The following is a 17,354-nucleotide window of genomic DNA, read 5'->3' as shown; positions in this document are numbered from 1 at the left end:
GTGGTGTCCCTGAAAGCAGGGCCTGGATTCTAAATTCTGTAAACAGGATGGAGGTGCAGCAGGGGTGAGTCCCGGTCTTCATGTTCTGCCTGCTGCTGCCCTGAGGCCTGTGGGAACGAATGGGAAGCTGGCCCCTGGAGACCCTGACCCAGTTGAGAAGAACAGTGACTCAGAACACAAGATAAACTGGGAAGAGCCAGGAAACTAGACAAGAGACACAGGTTCTAATCCCAGCTCTGCCACTAAATTGCTGTGTGACCCCTCTCCTCCCCGGTAAGTGGTTAACCTCTCTGGGCCACGATTTCCTAAGCTGTGAAATCAGGAAGGTTGGACCTCTATCTGCGGGATTTGATGGAGTGATGTCTCATAGAAAGTTCTCTGCTCCTAGACATGGGTCCCTCGGCTTCCTACCTCGGAAGCGCAGCAGCAGGCATCATGGGAAGATGAAGAGCTTCCCCAAGGATGACCCTTCCAAGCCGGTCCACCTGACAGCCTTCCTGGGATACAAGACTGGCATGACCCATATGGAGCGGAAGTCAACAGGTCAGGATCCAAGGTGAACAAGAAGGAGGTGGTAGAGGTTGTGACCATTGTGGAGACGCCACCCATGGTGGTTGTGGGCTGCATGGAAACCCCTCGAGGCCTCTGGACCTTCAAGACCATCTTCACTGAGCATATCAGCATGAGTGCAATGGGCATTTCTATAAGAACTGGCATAAATCTAAGAAGAAGGCCTTCACCAAGTACTGCAAGAAACGGCAGGATGAGGATGGCAAGAAGCAGCTGGAGAAGGACTTCAGCAGCATGAAGAAATACTGCCAAGTCATCCGCGTCATTGCCCACACCCAGATGCGCCTGCTTCCTCTGCGCCAGAAGAAGGCCCACCTGGTGGAGATCCAGGTGAACGGAGGCACCGTGGCCAAGAAGCTGGACTGGGCCCGCGAGAGGCTGGAGCAGCAGGTACCTGTCAATCAAGTGTTTGGGTAGGAAGAGATGATTGACGTCTCCGGGGTGACCAAGAAGCTGCCCTGCAAGACCCACCGAGGCCTGTGCAAGGTGACCTGTATTGGGGCATGACATCCTGCCCATGTGGCCTTCTCTGTGGCATGCGCTGGGCAGAAAGGCTACCATCACCACACTGAGATCAACAAGAAGATCTGTAAGGTTGGCCAGCGCTACCTCATCAAGGACAGCAAGCTGATCAAGAACAATGCCTCCACCCACTATGACCTGTCTGACAAGAGCATCAACCCTCTGGGTGGCTTTGTCCACTATGGTGAAGTGACCAGTGACTATGTCACACCGAGAGGCTGTGTGGTGGGAACCAGGAAGCGAGTGCTCACCCCCCGCAAGTCCTCGCTGGTGCAGACCCAGCGGCGGGCTCTGGAGAAGATTGGCCTTAAGTTCATTGACACCACCTCCAAGCTTGGCCATGCCTGCTTCAAGACCGTGGAGGAGAAGAAAGCATTCATGCGGCCACTCAAGAAAGACCGAATTGCAAAGGAAGAAGGAGCTTAATGCCAGGAATAGATTTTGCAGCTGGTGGGGTCTCAGTAAAAGTTATTTTCCACTGACAAAAAAAAAAAAATCAGGAAGGTTGGCTAGATGACTTTAGTTTTTTCATTTTCTTTTTTGACGTCCTGAAATACTGTGGTTTTAGAAGAAGAATGAATGGAATTGCACAGCTATATATTAGCATAACACAAAAAAGGTCCCAGCTCCCTGGAATCTTCCTGTGTACCTCAGGTACCTCAGCCAAAAGTCCAGGCCTTCCTTCCTGGCCTGTTCTTGTTTCCATGCATTTGAACCAACGTGCCCCTTTCTCCCTGAGCTCAGGGTGTTTTTCCGGCGTGTGCAGAAGAACCCGGTGCTTCAGTCCCTGGGAGCGTCCTGGGGCTGTGGGAGCGGGCACATCACAGGCACTCCTGCCTGGGAGGGGCACTCCCCAGGGCGCTGAGCCCACCCGGCCAAAGCGGCAAGGAATGGGAGAAACGGTGAAGGATCTCCACACAGAAATCACAGCACCAGGCTTCCGCCTTGTACCTGGTGCGCAGTTGCTTCCTGCCCAATGCTCCCTAGAGAAATAGGACAGGACAGGCGGCAGTGCTAGCAGGCCCATGAGCATGTGTTGGTGGCAAACAGAGCATCCTAGGTTCTTGTTGCTGGTGGTAAAAGAGGGTCATATTTACATGAACAATCTAAGGACAGTGACTTTTCCTCCCTCTGGCCTTCCCAGAGCTCACAAACCAGTCCCGAAGGTGCCCTGCGGCTGCCTTGCAGGATCGGCCTTCCCCGGAGCCCCAGGCAGGCACGGCAGCATAGCACCCAGGGGCGAAGCTGGGAGGAGGGGGAGCAAGGGGCTGCCCCCCTGCTGCACTCCCAAGTTCCCCAGCGCCCGCGCCCTGTCCCTGCAGGGTGCAGACAGGCTGGGAGACACACCTAGCACTCCTGGCACTCACTCTGGACACACCCTATCCTGGATCCTCTCCCTGCTGGGAGGCAGGGGCTGTGAGTGGCGACCAAAGGTTGGCCACCCCTTCCCTCCTTTCCGCCCCCATCCCCTGTCATTCTACAACTCTTTGTCTTCAGTCATCGATGACGATGTCCCCATCCCAGGGGATACAGAGACAACGTTTTTCCTCCCCAAGGGACCTTCTTTGTTGTGTTCCCAATGGCCTCAATGTGATTGACTCCAGAAGGAAAGACCACGTTTAAAAATGGGACATTTTACACCCACCGAGAGTCTGCATGCCCCTGGCCAGGTCAGGTGGCTGGAGCCTTTGACATGGTCCAGCTGCCCTCCGTGAGGTCTCCTGACCTCAGAGTAGGTGGTTGCACATGGCCTTGCAGTGCAGGTAGCTCCACTGTCAAATGCACTCAGGTAACCCTGGCCCCTTCCTGCACTCTGGGAGGGTTCCCGCGGCCAATGTCTTACCTGTCCACAGGACCTAGTGCAGTTTAGGGCACACGCAGGCCATTTCTATCCAGCTTTTCAAGAACCATAAAGCGAACCAACCAGGGTTGTGCTTTTAACTTCATAAATACACACGTGCAGGCATTTGCCTAAGGGTGCTTTATGTGAACTCTGTGAACTGTGTTTGCATATTGAATATGAGATATTGAAATAGCAGAAAGTTAAAACCTTTAAAAATATTAAATAATTGGCTGGGTGCGGTGACTCACGCCTGTAATTCTAGCACTTTGGGAGGCCGAGGCGGGCGGATCACGAGGTCAAGAGATCGAGACCACCCTGACCAACATGATGAAACCCCATCTCTACTAAAAAATACAAAAATTAGCTGGGCGTGGTGGCATGTGCCTGTAGTCCCAGCTACTCGGGAGGCTGAGGCAGGAGAATTGCTCCCCAGGAGGCAGAGATTGCAGTGAGCTGAGATTGCACCACTGCACTCCAGCCTGGCGCCTGGCGACAGAGTGAGACTCTGTGTCAAACAAACAAACAAAAAAATTAAATAATTGACAAAGCCCACTTAATAAGAGCCATTCCCAGGCAAAAATGTTGTCTGGACATTGATTGTCCGGACTGACACAAACCTGGAGCAGCTCTGATTTGGAATAAGTGAATTTCCTCTAGACATGTAATTTCCATTCATATTTGATCTGGAAAGCTACTTGTTCATTATTAATTGCCTAAAGAAAATATGATTCCTTGCTATTTTTGATTTATGAGGATTTTTTAAAAAAGATTATCAAGTGAAAATCAGCCACAGTCATCTGACAAAAATGAAAGCTTGCATCTCTAGGAATGGTTTTCTCTGGAGACGGAACCTAAGTCAGAATCATCGGTTTCTGTCACCAGTGGTTACATGAACAATACCAGCATCTTAAAGACTTCACTTCCTCCCAGGCTTAGCCTTTTGGGCAGCATTGATATTGCACGTAATGGACAAGTGTTTCCCAAACGCTGAGCAATGGTTCCATGTTGGGAGCAGAGCAAGAGGTCCATAAATCCATAGGAACAATGCATACTGCTGATATTTCCATGTGTATGTGGATGCTGTTGGGATGAATGAAATACCATTTAACTTAAAAGTGTTGCTCTTTGACACTATCCCATCTCTACTCAATGGGGTGTACGGGTGGGGGCTGACAAGGATTTCCTGAAATACGTTTTTTTGTTGTCAAGTTGGGAATCACACCAGTAAGACTCCCACTTCAGGTCTTTAAGCCAAATTACTCATTCTTATTTTTAATTTTAGAACTGTATTTTCTATAGCATTATTCACTACATAGAGAACTTATTCCAAAATGGATTCTTCTCATCAAAGTATTTTTGAAAGGACTCAAAACCTCAATATGTTTTACCCCAAAGATGACTCTTTAGTGATATTTCCACAAGGTATCATTTTATTTATTGCTGATTTATGCTTTCTTCCGCCAACCACTTCAATTTATGTCTGGAGTAATCAAATAAGTTCTGAGTTGGCTTCAATGAAGATTATGAACTGGTATTTCAGTTGGGGAAAGGATTGGCCATGAGCAATCTGTGTGTAGTTCCACCTCGTGTTATCCATCAGCTTTGTTCAATTAAGTGGCTAAATTGTTTAACCAGATGGGTGTGAAACTTGGCACAAAGCTCAGCGTGAGTTACCGAGAGAGCCACTGCTGAGCGCCTTTGGTGGTGCTATGACTGTGGTCTCAAGAAGGGTGGTAACCCATCAGATTGAACCACTTCTGTTGACACAGATATTAAAGAGCAAAAGCAGGATGGAGGAGGCAAGGAGTGAGAGCTGAGCCGTGGCAAAGTGTATCTAGAATCGCTGAAGAAGGTTCCAGCACAGAGCAGTCCAAGGCCACCAGCAGCAACTGCAGAAGGAGAGAAACACACGCTGCCACTGCCGGCAGATCTCCCTGGCTTCAGTGAAGGGACTGCTCTAGGCATCGAATGCAATGAAAAAAAATCTACCCCAAGTAGATTCCTTGTTAGTCTTCGTGATCGTTTCCACATTCCAGACTCTCATGCCTTCTTTTTAGATTTTTTTTTTCTTTTTTTTTTGAGACTCTTTTTTTGTTTCGCTCTTGTTACCCAGGCTGGAGTGCAATGGCGCGATCTCGGCTCACCGCAACCTCCGCCTCCTGGGTTCAGGCAATTCTCCTGCCTCAGCCTCCCAAGTAGCTGGGACTACAGGCGTGCGCCACCACGCCCAGCTGATTTTTTTGTATTTTTAATAGAGATGGGATTTCACCATGTTGACCAGTATGGTCTTGATCTCTTGACCTCGTGATCCACCCGCCTTGGCCTCCCAAAGTGCTGAGATTATAGGCGTGAGCCTTTTTAGATTTAAAAATAAAGCACCCATCCAAGACCCTGCTCCAGACCTCGCTAGGACTGGCCTCCATGAACTGAACTCCTAGAGACTGGTGCATTTTGAGGGCAGGGAAGGAGGCTGACTTGGATACTGTTGAACAACAGGATAAGGAATTATATGTTTTCCTGCTGAAATAATACTTCTGCCTTCTCAGACGAGGGTCTCTGTAAGGTCTCACCCGCTGTTTGATCTTTTCTCTTCTGTCTGGTTTTGAAATGAATGATCCAGATTGGTCGTATGAACATCATGCTCTGTGGAAGGCTGAGTTGGAAGATGGCTGGGTCCTAGGGCCTCGTTAAATCAAGCACATGTTCTGAGCAGTTAAAACACCCTTGGAGACAGTATGTTTACAGCCTAACTTCCAACAACAAAAGAAATTGGAGTGAGTTAAAGTGGAGCTCTGGGCCTTACTGCAGGCAACATGCATGGACGTTTTCTGGCAGCTCAGTGTCGCTTTTCTGTGTTTCTGTCACTTCTCCTAACATAGACCCTCCTCATTTCCAATATCCTGGACTTCTGTGGATGTTTGATCTTCCTAATGGCAGACCATTTATTCCCACTGGAAGTACCCTTCTGGCCTCTTCAGTGATATGTGCTGAGTGTCTGCTACCTGCAACTTCCCTGGCTTGTCTCAGAGTTCAGGGAGCTGTGCGACCTTCTACAGTAGCAAAGCTGATCGCTGGGGTCCTTACGAAGTCATGAGATGTTTTAATTCTTCAGCAGGGATAGGAGAGAACCTGCAGCAAATCCAGTTTTTACTGTTCCTATAGGGGCAGGGTTTAACTTTTTATTTTTCCACTTGGAGACAATCCTTAAATATACAGAACATTGCCAATACAATTATGTCTCTTCAGTTTAGAATTGTATGTGCAATTTGTTCTGTTGTGGTTCGTGACAGCAGTTCTATAAGATAGTGAGTTTAATTTATGATTATAAGGTGAAAAAGGTGCATCCAGAATGAGCTCAAATGCTTTCCAAGTGCCCTTAGATTTTGCTATTTTGTTTGTTAAAGGTTGTGTAAAAAGCAATTTATTTTCCCATGGTTTTAGATCTTCTCTAAATTCCACAGAAAAAAAATCACAGAAAGACTAAAAAGAGATGAAAATAGCTAATAATTAAATGGCCTAATTGACTTATAAACATTTCAAACTTGCTTTAAAAATAATAACATACCATTCTGTCAAAATCAAATACTGGAACACACACCCAAATGCCTTCCAGATTCAACCTCTGAAACTCTGGGCCTGACCTCTGCTCACTTCAGGGAGAAAGACTCCTTTTTGCTTGGGGGTTCTGCTGGAGGTACAGGGACAAAGTTTACCCTCCCACTTGAAACAGCTAGAAAACCATGCAAAATATATGAAGCCATTGTTTTCAAAACACTGGGCATCAGGTAGTGAAAGCTAGTAGTCCCTGAGAAGTAGGAAACAAATGAGGTGAGCTGTGTAATTGCCCTGGCTCACTGCCTTGAAAAAGTTTTCAGGACATAGGACAGGGAGGGAGATCCCAGGTGGAGCCTGGTGAAAACGCTGAGTGAAAATCAGAGTGGCTGGACCTCACAGTGCAGAGACTAGAGACGAGAGAGCTCCACCGAGAGAAGCTGAAAACTCTGCGGGTTGGAGATTGATTAGCTAATGCACGTGAGGAAAATACAGAAGGCAAGGAAAAGAAACATCCAACAGGATTACAGAAAACAGTACCTGGGGTTCATACAGGATGAATAATGGTGCTGTTCTACCAGTCAGACAAAAAGTTCATAATTCTGAGGCATTGGGCAGAGTGCTCAGAAGAGTCTTGCCTTGATTAAAAGGCAGAGGCTGTCAGAATAGATAAAATAGCAAGACCAGACTATATGTTGCCTACAAGAAATATGCTTTAAATACACAATTAGGTTATAAGTAAAAGGCTAGAAAAAGACATATCATGCTGATACTAATCGAGGGGAGGCTGAATATCAAACAAAATTCATTTTAGAAGAATGTAATCAGAAATAAAGAGGGCAATTTCATAATGGTAAAAGGTCAATTAATCAAGACGATATAAAATCCTAAATGTTCATGTACTAATAGAGCCTCAAAATACATGAAGAAAAACAAATAGAACTGCAAAAAGTAATAGACAAACCCCAAATTATGCTCAGAGATTTCAGTCTCCCTCCTAATAGCACAGACAGAGTGGAGAGAAAATAAGGAAGACTGTAAGGCTTGAAGGACATTGTCAGCCGAGTTAACCTGCTTCACAGTTATAGAACGTATCAGCCTCTACCAGCAAAATATACATTATTTTCAAGGACACACAGAACATTTAGACTAAAGTAGACCATTTTCCTCTTCCATAAAAAAGCTCAGCTAATTAAAAAGAATCAGGTAACAGCATATTTTCTGACTATATGGAATTAAATTAGAATCAGTAAAGAAACTTGTGGAAAATCATCAACTATTTGGAAACTAAGTAACACACTTCTAAATAACCAATTGCTCAAGAAGATACAAGAAGAAATATTAGAAACTACTTTCAACCACATGAAAATTAAAATAGCATATCAAAATTTTGGGGATGTAAAGCAGCAAATTATGGCACTAAAACACCTGTCCTAGAAAAGAAGAGTGATCTCAAATCAATTATCTCAGCTTCTACTTTAAGAAACTTGAGAAAGAAGAGAGAAAATTAGACCCCAATTAAGGAGAAGTCAGGAAATAATTAAGATTAGAGCAGAAGTCAATGAAATAGAAATAGGAAAAATGTATAGAAAATCAATAAAATGAAAAGTTGGTTATTTGAGAATATCAATAAAGCTGATAAACCCTAACCAACCTAATGAGAAAAAAAAAAAGACACAAATTTCTAATATCAGGAATGAGAGAGGTGACATCACTACAGCATCTACAGATATTAAGAGGTTAATTATGGAATATTTTCAACAACTTTATGTCAATGCATTTGACAACTTAAATGAAATAAAGAAAGTCCTTGAAAGACACAAATTTCTAAAACTCACTCAAGAACAAATAGAAAAGCTGAAAAGCCTTATGTCTTTTAAACACATTAAAACTTCCCCATAAAGAAAACTTCCCCATAAACAAAACTACAGATACAGACAGCTTCATTCGTAAGTTACACAACACATTTACGGAGGAAATAATGCTAGGTCTGCACAATCTCTTCCAGAAAATTGTAGAGAATGGAACACTTTCAAACTCGCTGTATACTGGAAACAGACAGCACCCTGTGATTCACTTCTAGGATTCCCGTACCTGGGAGTCTTAATGGCAAGACAGTGGATGTGCACTTTGCTGTACTCATGGAATGAAGAGCCAATGAGTAGGCTGAGAGGTGAACTATAGGGAAAGCTGGGCCGACGGAAGGATGCCCGTTTTATGGCATACCATCTACTTAGTACCTATGGCCAGCTGTAGAGGGCTACATGCAGTGAGGCAGCTGTGAAACAGAACTTTCTGTCAGGAATTCTTGCCTGCTCCCTTTTCAAACAAGGAATGTTCATGGCAGTCCACATGTCATCGAACAGTTCAAGAGCCCGGGTGGATATGGCCTGATACCAGAGAGGGTTTTATTTCCCTCTCTTCCCTTCAACCAAGTAGCTGATACGTACTCATTATAGTACTTGTCACAAGTGGGCTAAGGTTAGAGGACAGATTAACAGCTATAAATCCATTGCCATTAAATATGAGCACTTTTTAGAGCTCACCCTAGTTTGTCCAGGACTTTCCTAGTTTTAGCACTGAAAGTCTCTGGTTCCCAGAACCCCTTCACTCCAGGACAAACCAGAATGTTGTTCTCCTCAGAGAATTCCATTCCACGTTTACAGTTTACAGGGCTCTCTCTGCATAAGAAAAGCCCAGGAAACACCACTCTTTGGGATCAGCAGGCCCACAAGGTGAGGAATGTGCACCAGGTGATACAAATGTGGTTAGAGCTCGAAGCTGAGACTGCAGTGTGGACCCTCCTGTCCTGTGGAAGAACACATTAAATAAAAAAGAAATAACCTTCAGTCTGACAGCAATAAGTCATGAAGACCCTTTTGGCTGAGGATTCAGAGTATAATGAAACCAAGCCTTCCCAGACCCTACTTTGCCAATTCTTCTTCTTTCTTTTGCTCTAAAAAGAGACGAAGACCTGGGATTTCTCTCCTCAAGAGATTTATTCTCCCTACCGCTGGTGTTGCTGGTCACTTAACACTCTTTTTTGAGATGGTGGCCTCTATGGTGGTGATGGGAAGTCATAGTTGATACTACATAATGAAAAGATTCTGACAAGAGTTACCTCTGCTTAGCATTGACTTCCACCCTCTTAGAAGCCTTTCCCACGACGTGCATGTTCTTATTTTGGACTTTGCTTGTCAACACCATGATGTGAGGGTTAAGAGATGCCTCTGGGCCAAAGCCCTGGCTCCGTCACTTAGGAGCACTGTGTTCTTGGGTAAGGTTTTTAGCTTCTCCATGCCTAGATTTCCTCTTCCCAACTGGAGATAATAGCAGGACCTGACTTGTGGGACTGCTATGGGGATTGAGGTCACATTTACAAAGTGCTGTGATGAGACCCTAGTACACTGCGAGCCCTGCTAGGCGTCCATGAAACTCAACGCATCAATTTTAGGAGCTACCTTGAAGCAAGCACGTGGCAGAGGCACTTCTGTTCCCCATAATGGCTCTGGTGCCTTTCAGCTTTTCATGCTTTTCCATAGCTTCAGGACACTGATGTGTGTTATGGAAACAAGATGTCGTATGGAAATTGCCCACATGGCAGCAAAGCCCAGGGCCTGCCAGCTTCCAGGGGAATGGCATCTGCCTGTGTGAATGCATCTGTTTTGTTTTCAGAGAGAAGAGCCTTTAAACTAATCAACAGCACAATTGTATCCCAATGTTAAAACTGTAACTAAACTACAATTAGGCCTGAGGCTGCCTCCTTATTGTGAGTCCCCCTCTAACTTAACAGATAAAAAATCTGGCAGCCTAATGTAGGAGAGTGCTTTCGTATTAGGTTGGTGCAAAAGTAATTACGGTTTTGGACCATGAATTTTATATCATTGTAACTAGGCTCAAACAAATGTTTATTATCAAAATCGGAACCATTACAATCAACACATTTGCCAATGAAAAATAAGTTTGTTTACTCCTGTAGCATAAAAATCCTAGCTTGGGAATTCAACAAACTCTTGGAAAGCATTTTCTGCATCCTGCTGGCTGTGGAAGCGTTTTCCCTGCAACAGTTTGTCAAGATGCTTGAAGAAGTGGTAGTTGGCGAGGGGTCAGGTAAACATGGCGGATGCGGCAGAAGTTCGTAACCCGATTTGTTCAACCTTTGAAGCGTTGCTTGTGCCACGTGCGGTCGGGCGTTGTCATAGAGAAGAATTGGGCCCTCTCTGTTGACCAGTGCCGGCTGCAGGCGTTGCAGTTCAGTGCGTCTCATCAATTTGCTGAGCATACCTCTCAGGTGTAATGGTTCCACTGGGACTCAGAAAGTTGTAGTGGATCAGACTGGCAGCAGACCACCAAACAGTGACCAGGACCTTTTTTAGTGCAAGTTTGGCTTTGGGAAGTGCTTTGGAGCTTCTTATTGGTTCTACAACGGAGCTGGTCATTGCTGGTTGTTATAAAAAATCCACTTTTTGTCCCATGTCACAATTCGATCGAGAAATGGTTCATTATTGTTGTGTAGAATAAGACAACATTTCAAAATGACTTTTTTTTTTTAATTTCGCTCAGTTCATGAGGCACCCACTTGTAGAGCTTTTTCACCTTTCCAATTTGCTTCAAATGCAGAATGACCATGTAAAATGGTTGATGCTGAGTTCTTCAGCAACTTCTCATGTAGCTGTAGGAGGGTCAGCTTCGATGATTGCTCTCAGTTGGTCGTTGTCAACTTCTGACGGCCGGCCACTACACTCCTCATCTTCAAGGCTCTTGTTTCCTTTGCAAAATTTCTTGAACATCCACTGCACTGTACATTTGTTAGCAGTTCCTGCACCAAATGCGTTGTCGATGCTCCAACCTATTTTGAACTCAAATAAAAATATCGCTTGAATTTCCTTTTGTCTAACATCATTTCCATAGTCTAAAATAAACATCCAGTAATAAGTCATTAGCAAAAATAAAAAAATAAAATAAAGCGAGAAATGCCCATCAAAAGGATGTATAACATAACCACATTTATTTAAGAATGTATTCCAATATCAAATGGCAAATTCCAACAAGGCAAAACACGCAATTACTTTATCACTCAAACAAACAAACAACTGAGTCTCAGCCAATCACAGCAGCTGCGCTTCAGTCAGTCATGGGCTGCTGATCAGACCAGGCTCAAATAGGGCCAAGGCCAGGCTGTAACCACCAGAGCTGCCCTGTGCCTCCCTTCCCTATAAAGGGAGTTCTTTCTGTAAATCTGCTTATTTTCAGGGCTGCCCGTTCATGAATCATTCTTTGCTCATTAAATTTAATTTGTCCAAAATTCTTCTTTTAACAAAACTTTAATTAAGAGTGTTGTAAAGCCTGTGCCAATGTTTACAAAGTCCGCCAATTTGGGAAAAAAAAAATGTGTTAAAAAGCAAAACATAAGAAGTAAAGGAAAATGTCTCCATTCTTTTCTAGTATTTGCTGACTCCACACAGCGCTTCTCGCTGGGGACATTTCTCCCAAGTGCAGCAGCTCCTCTGAGCCCTGGGAAATAAAGGCACAGCCTTGAAGAGGCAGCACAGTGAATAGGGCAGGGGTGTTTTGAACTTTCCATATCTACATATCACCTTAAAAAATGATAAAGTAGGCCAGGCGTGGTGGCTTACACCTGTAATCTCAGCATTTTGGGAGGCCAAAGTGGATGGATCACCTGAGTTCAAGGGTTCAAAACCAGCCTGGCCAACATGGTGAAACCCCCATCTCTACTAAAAATACAAAACTTCACCATGTGTGGTGGCAGGCACCTGTAATCCCAGGTACTTGGGAGGCTGAGGCAGGAGAACCACTTCAACCCAGGAGGTGGAGGTTGCAGTGAGCCGAGATGGCGCCACTGCACTCCAGCCTGGGGGACAAGAGCGAGACTTCACCTCAAAAACAAAAAAGATAAAGTATTTCAGAGTGCAGAATAAATAGAAAAAGAAAAGGTTTTCACACAGTGAAAGGAGTTTTTTTTATATATATATGTAATATATATAGATTATATACATAGATAAAAATAAATTTTTTAATTTTAAAAAATCAGAAGATATATATCTTAATAAAAATTAATAATATATATTATATATATATTTATATTTCTAAACTATGTAGCAGGTGCTGTAGTCTGCCCCACAGTGGAGAGAGCAAACTGACTTTGATGGATGCCGCATGTTTCAGACCTCCACCGCACCAGGGCTGGGGAACCAGGTACCTGCACGGCCCCTTGCAAAACTTATTTATATATATATTTATGTATATTTATATATATTATCATATATAAAACTTATTTATATATTATATACATTATATATTAAATATATAAATATATGTAATATATAATATTATTTTATATAATATATAATATATAAATATAATATATAAATATAAATATAAATGTATATAATATATATAATGTATATAACTTATTTATATATTATATATAATATATTAAATATATAAATATATATAATATATTATTTTATATTATATATTATATATAATATATAAATATTATAAATATATAAATATAAATATATATGTATATAATATATATAACATTTATATATTTAGATATATATATAATATAAACATATTTATATATGTTCTGGGCTTGGGGTCCTCGTCTGTCACTGGTCCCTTAGACAACTGTGATGAGAGCAGAGAAACACCCTTCATGTCAACTCCAGGACACATGACGTTTCTGCTCAAACCATAGGAAAATGTTTGGGTGGGAAGTGAACCTCAGAGTAGCAGGCTTTGGTCCCAGCATTTGCTGCTTCTGCAGGGGTTTGGTGAGTGTAACTGCACTTCTGTGGGTGCTGCTCTCTGCCAAAAAACACTTGACCCAGTTCCAGCATCCAACACAAACTTCCTTAGCTCCGTCTTCTCTCAGAAGAGCATTCTTGCCTCAGCAGATGCCGGCCTTGAGGTCCCGGGACTTTCCTCCAGCAGAATTACTCAGAAAACACAGAAGGCCGACGCTTTCTGACTTGCTCTGTTAAAACAGGGTGTTAGTGTCCCTACCACGGGACCTGGGGTCCACCTTTTGTCCCATGAAACACAGTCCACTTCTATGGCCAGCCACTCTCCCATCCACTGTTGCTGGCCAGAGCTCTCTCCAGGATCCGTTCAGATGCTTTGAATGCCTTACTTGTGAGGTTGCTGGAGGGAAGAACTTCCAAAGGCATTTCCTGAAAAGGAAAGGAGAATCACTGACTATTGACCTTTTGTTTGAATATTATAATATCAAATCGATTACTTCCTTGCTGTGCAGCAAAATGGTTTAGAACTTGCCTTTTATTAGTAGTATATTAGAAAAAGAATTAATATTTTTCACTTTATCCTGCTTTATCTCTTGTCAAAAATAACAACAACAGAAAACAAAGAAGGCCACAGCTTTGTGAAATAAATTTTCTTCAGGTACTATGCAGTTATCATTCAAGAGATAATGATAGTTTACATGCATATGCAATATTCAACTGCCTATTCTCATTTAATCTTTATAACTATTCTATGATGTTGAAAGAACAGATATGATTATCTTTGTCTTGTAAAGGTGACTTGCCTGAAGCCACATGAGGATGCAGCATCGGAGCCAAGAGAATTTGGTTCTCCCCAGTCCTAGCCTAGTTTGTGTCCATCTGAGGCCCAACAGGTCTCCCTGAGCCCCTGTGTCTTCCCATCCCTGCCAGGCAGGGAGGGGGTCTTGGTCTTGGACTTCCTGCTCACCCTTCAGCACAACAGGGCATCAGAGTTAAGCTATGAGATGTAAGCAATACCAGCGATACCCACGAGGTCAGCTTTTCCTCATTAGCTGGGAAATTGTACCTAGTTCAAGGCCAGCACTGGCAGCATAACAGGGAGGAGCACTTACATCAAATTGAAGCAGGAGCTCAGTGGGAAAGGAGGAGAGGAGGAAGGAGGCAGGGGCTGCAAGGAAGGCGGGGGCCTGAAAGCAACAGCCACAGGCAGAGTGAGAGCCATGTCCAGCCTCCTGGACTGGGTGCTTCCTGATCCGCTTCAGACAAGACCAGCCCTGTAGGTGAGGGACGGGGCTTCTGAGGCCACGTCAATCCGGTTGCAGAAACACAGGACCCTGGTGAGCATCCAGGCCTGTGGTTCTCAAATATGTCTTCATCAGCAGAACACTCTCCTCAAAAGAACTCTTAAGGGTCTGTCTCTCACTATGTAAATCAGCTACAAGGAGCCCTGCTTCTGGCCAAGCAAGGGAGAAGCAGAAGGTACCACCCCCATATCTCCTGGTCCCAGTGGCCCCCTCCAGCACCAGGGTTCACACTTTGAAAATCATGGAGCTCATCCAACTCCCTGCTTTTACAGGTTTGACAGCTGGGCCTAGAGCAGCTAAATGCCTTACCAAAGGCCCTTTGAATCTTTAAGTGGCAAAGCCAGAGCTCCTGTCCTGAGCCATCTCCAGGCAGAGAGACCTGTGGAGATGAAAACTCTAATGATGGTGCTGGAGCACCTGGAAGTGATTCCTTGTCACACCACTTAAGAGCTGTGTGACTGTGGACTAGTTGCTAACCCCACCGCCAAGTCTCAGTTTTCCCGCTGGTGGAGTGGAGATGAAGTTTGCACACCTGCCTGGGGAGGGCGCTGAGAGTCCTGAATGAGGTGAGGGTGAGGTGCCGTGCACAGCACCTGTTGTGCTGTCAGCATGGGGGTGCACTATTGCTGTATGCGAATGAATTTCCTGAGTTGGAAGCTTGACAACAGCAGCTTTTGATCAGGTGTTTTGCCATCACTGTGCACATCACAGCCTCATGGAGACATTCCAGATCATATTTTCCCTTTACTCCATATTACATAGGTTGCTCTCGGTATTGCTTTAGTTATTAGTTGCTGTACGACAAACCACCTCAAAACACAGTGGCTCAAAACCACAATGGTCTTATTGCCTGCAAGTTTGTGCTTCAGGATCTGGGCACGGTGCAAGAGGGAAAGCTCATCCTTCCTCCACGTGGTGTTGGCTGGGGTGGCTCCATCCTCATCTGCGTGTCTTGTCTCTTTCCACGTGACCTCTCACCAGTCAGTGCTTTAGCCTGGGTCTCCAGCTCGGGGCTAACCTCCGACGAGGTGAACATGACAGCTGTAAGGTCTCCTGAGGTCTCGGCTCAGAAGTAGCACATTTGCTCTTCTGCTGAATCCTTTTGGGTCAAAGGTCTGGGCAGCCCAGGTTCCAGGGGAGGGGAAATGGATTCTACCTCTTGATGAGAGATGCCACACGTGGACACACGATGGAGGACCTGGCTGGTGCCCTTCTGCTCTCAAGTCACCTCACTGCTCTCTTTGCAGTTATTACGGTTTTTTATTCTGCGTGTCTTTCTCTCCTGCGTGCACGCACGTGTTTCCTCTAATGCCAGCGTGTGTCCAAGTATTCTCAGGACACAGCTCACAGACTGACCTCTTTAATATATGTTCACTGAATTAACAAATAAGGAAATGAATACATCTCAGTTTTTACCTTAACTTTATAAGAGCAAGAACAGAGTGTTCACTTAGAAGAAAAACAAAAACACTCAAAGCCACACTCAGGACTTGGATTTTTTCTTTTTTGATTTTGATACATGTACTTCTCTCTCTGCCATTATGTTTTTAGTCTTTGGGCACTTAAAAGAGGAAAATAGCAGTTCGGGAAAGATTTCAGAAGAAAATATGTCCACACTTCCCCTGACTGCAGACGGAAGAGGCTCAACTGGAGGAGGAATACAGGAATCAGGACTTTGGGGGCGTGCAGGTCGATTCTTGAAAGAAGCTGAGCTGGGCTTTACATACACACAATGAGATCTGAAATTTCCAAAAGTACAAGCTTTGAAGCAAAGCGAAGTTTACACTAAAAGTAAATCCTTCCAACGTCTCCTGGGGAATCTGCCCTTTAGCTTCAAGGCAACGTTCTTGTCTCCAACCATGGTAAATAGATTTTTCTCCTCATAGAGAGCTATAAAGCAGACCCTGGGTGGCATGATGAAGCTTTGTTTCTGTCTTTGCATCCAAGCTAAACAGTGTGCAGTCCTGTGCAAACCAAACTTCACAGGAGAGAAAATCCAAGGCTCTGAAACAGAGTGTCCAGAAAAGCCAGCGAAGGCGCTGGACACAGCGAGCTGAATTCACGTGTTCCCCACTGGCTGCACGCAGCCCCACAGCCCAACACAAACAAGGGGCCCTGCTCTGCTTCGGTGACAGTGGATCCTGCAGCTACATCCTCGGGCCAGGGATTAAAAAAGCAAGGGAGGTAGTGGGGTGGGTGGGGTGGGAGGGGCCGCAAACTTTCCATTTCACTTTGTGCTTGGAAAAAGACAAATCCCTGAATTGTCACTGCAGTTTAAGCAACCCCAGCCATGTGGAAACTCAGGAGAGGCCTGAAGCCAGGATCATTTGTCAAGTGTATTGGGTTTCAAAAAGGAATTCTAATAGTCTCTATTAAAGCCTTGCTAACTTCAGGAGAGAACCAGGGCTCTGTTAGGAGCTGGGCAGATGCCTTCCCTTGAACACTTTTCCTCCCTATCTTGGGCCACTTACTTGTCCTGCAAGTAGTGCCATAAGCTCCTTGGGGACTGGCAAACTCCATATTAGCCACCATTAATTCTCATTCTAAAGGCATGAAAAAATGGACAGCTGCAAGGGTGTGGAAGGAAGGGGGTGCTTCCTAGTTACTTGTGGGGCATGATGGCATAAATCTGGAAGGCAGAGGAGTCAGAGAAACAAACTTTGGGGTCTGGCCCAGACTGGTAATCAAACCCTGGCCATCGTTCAACAGCCATTTCCCCCTAGAGGGCTTAGTTATCTTCTCAGAGCATCTCAGTTTCCTCATTTGCAGAACAGAGGTCATAAAACTGACCTC

The 17,354-nt window shown here is 44.5% G+C and overlaps 1 pseudogene; it reads left to right on the top strand.

Annotated features, from left to right (window-relative positions):
* Window positions 1–359: 359 nt before the first annotated feature.
* LOC105717964 (large ribosomal subunit protein uL3-like) lies at window positions 360–1,565 on the top strand (annotated as a pseudogene).
* The last annotated feature ends 15,789 nt before the right edge of the window (window positions 1,566–17,354 follow it).

The sequence above is a fragment of the Aotus nancymaae genome, unplaced genomic scaffold, assembly GCF_030222135.1.
Source record: "Aotus nancymaae isolate 86718 unplaced genomic scaffold, 86718_ANA_hifiasm-v0.15.2.pri h1tg000040l, whole genome shotgun sequence".
NCBI lineage: Eukaryota > Metazoa > Chordata > Mammalia > Primates > Aotidae > Aotus > Aotus nancymaae.
This window is presented reverse-complemented; position numbering and strand designations above follow the sequence as displayed.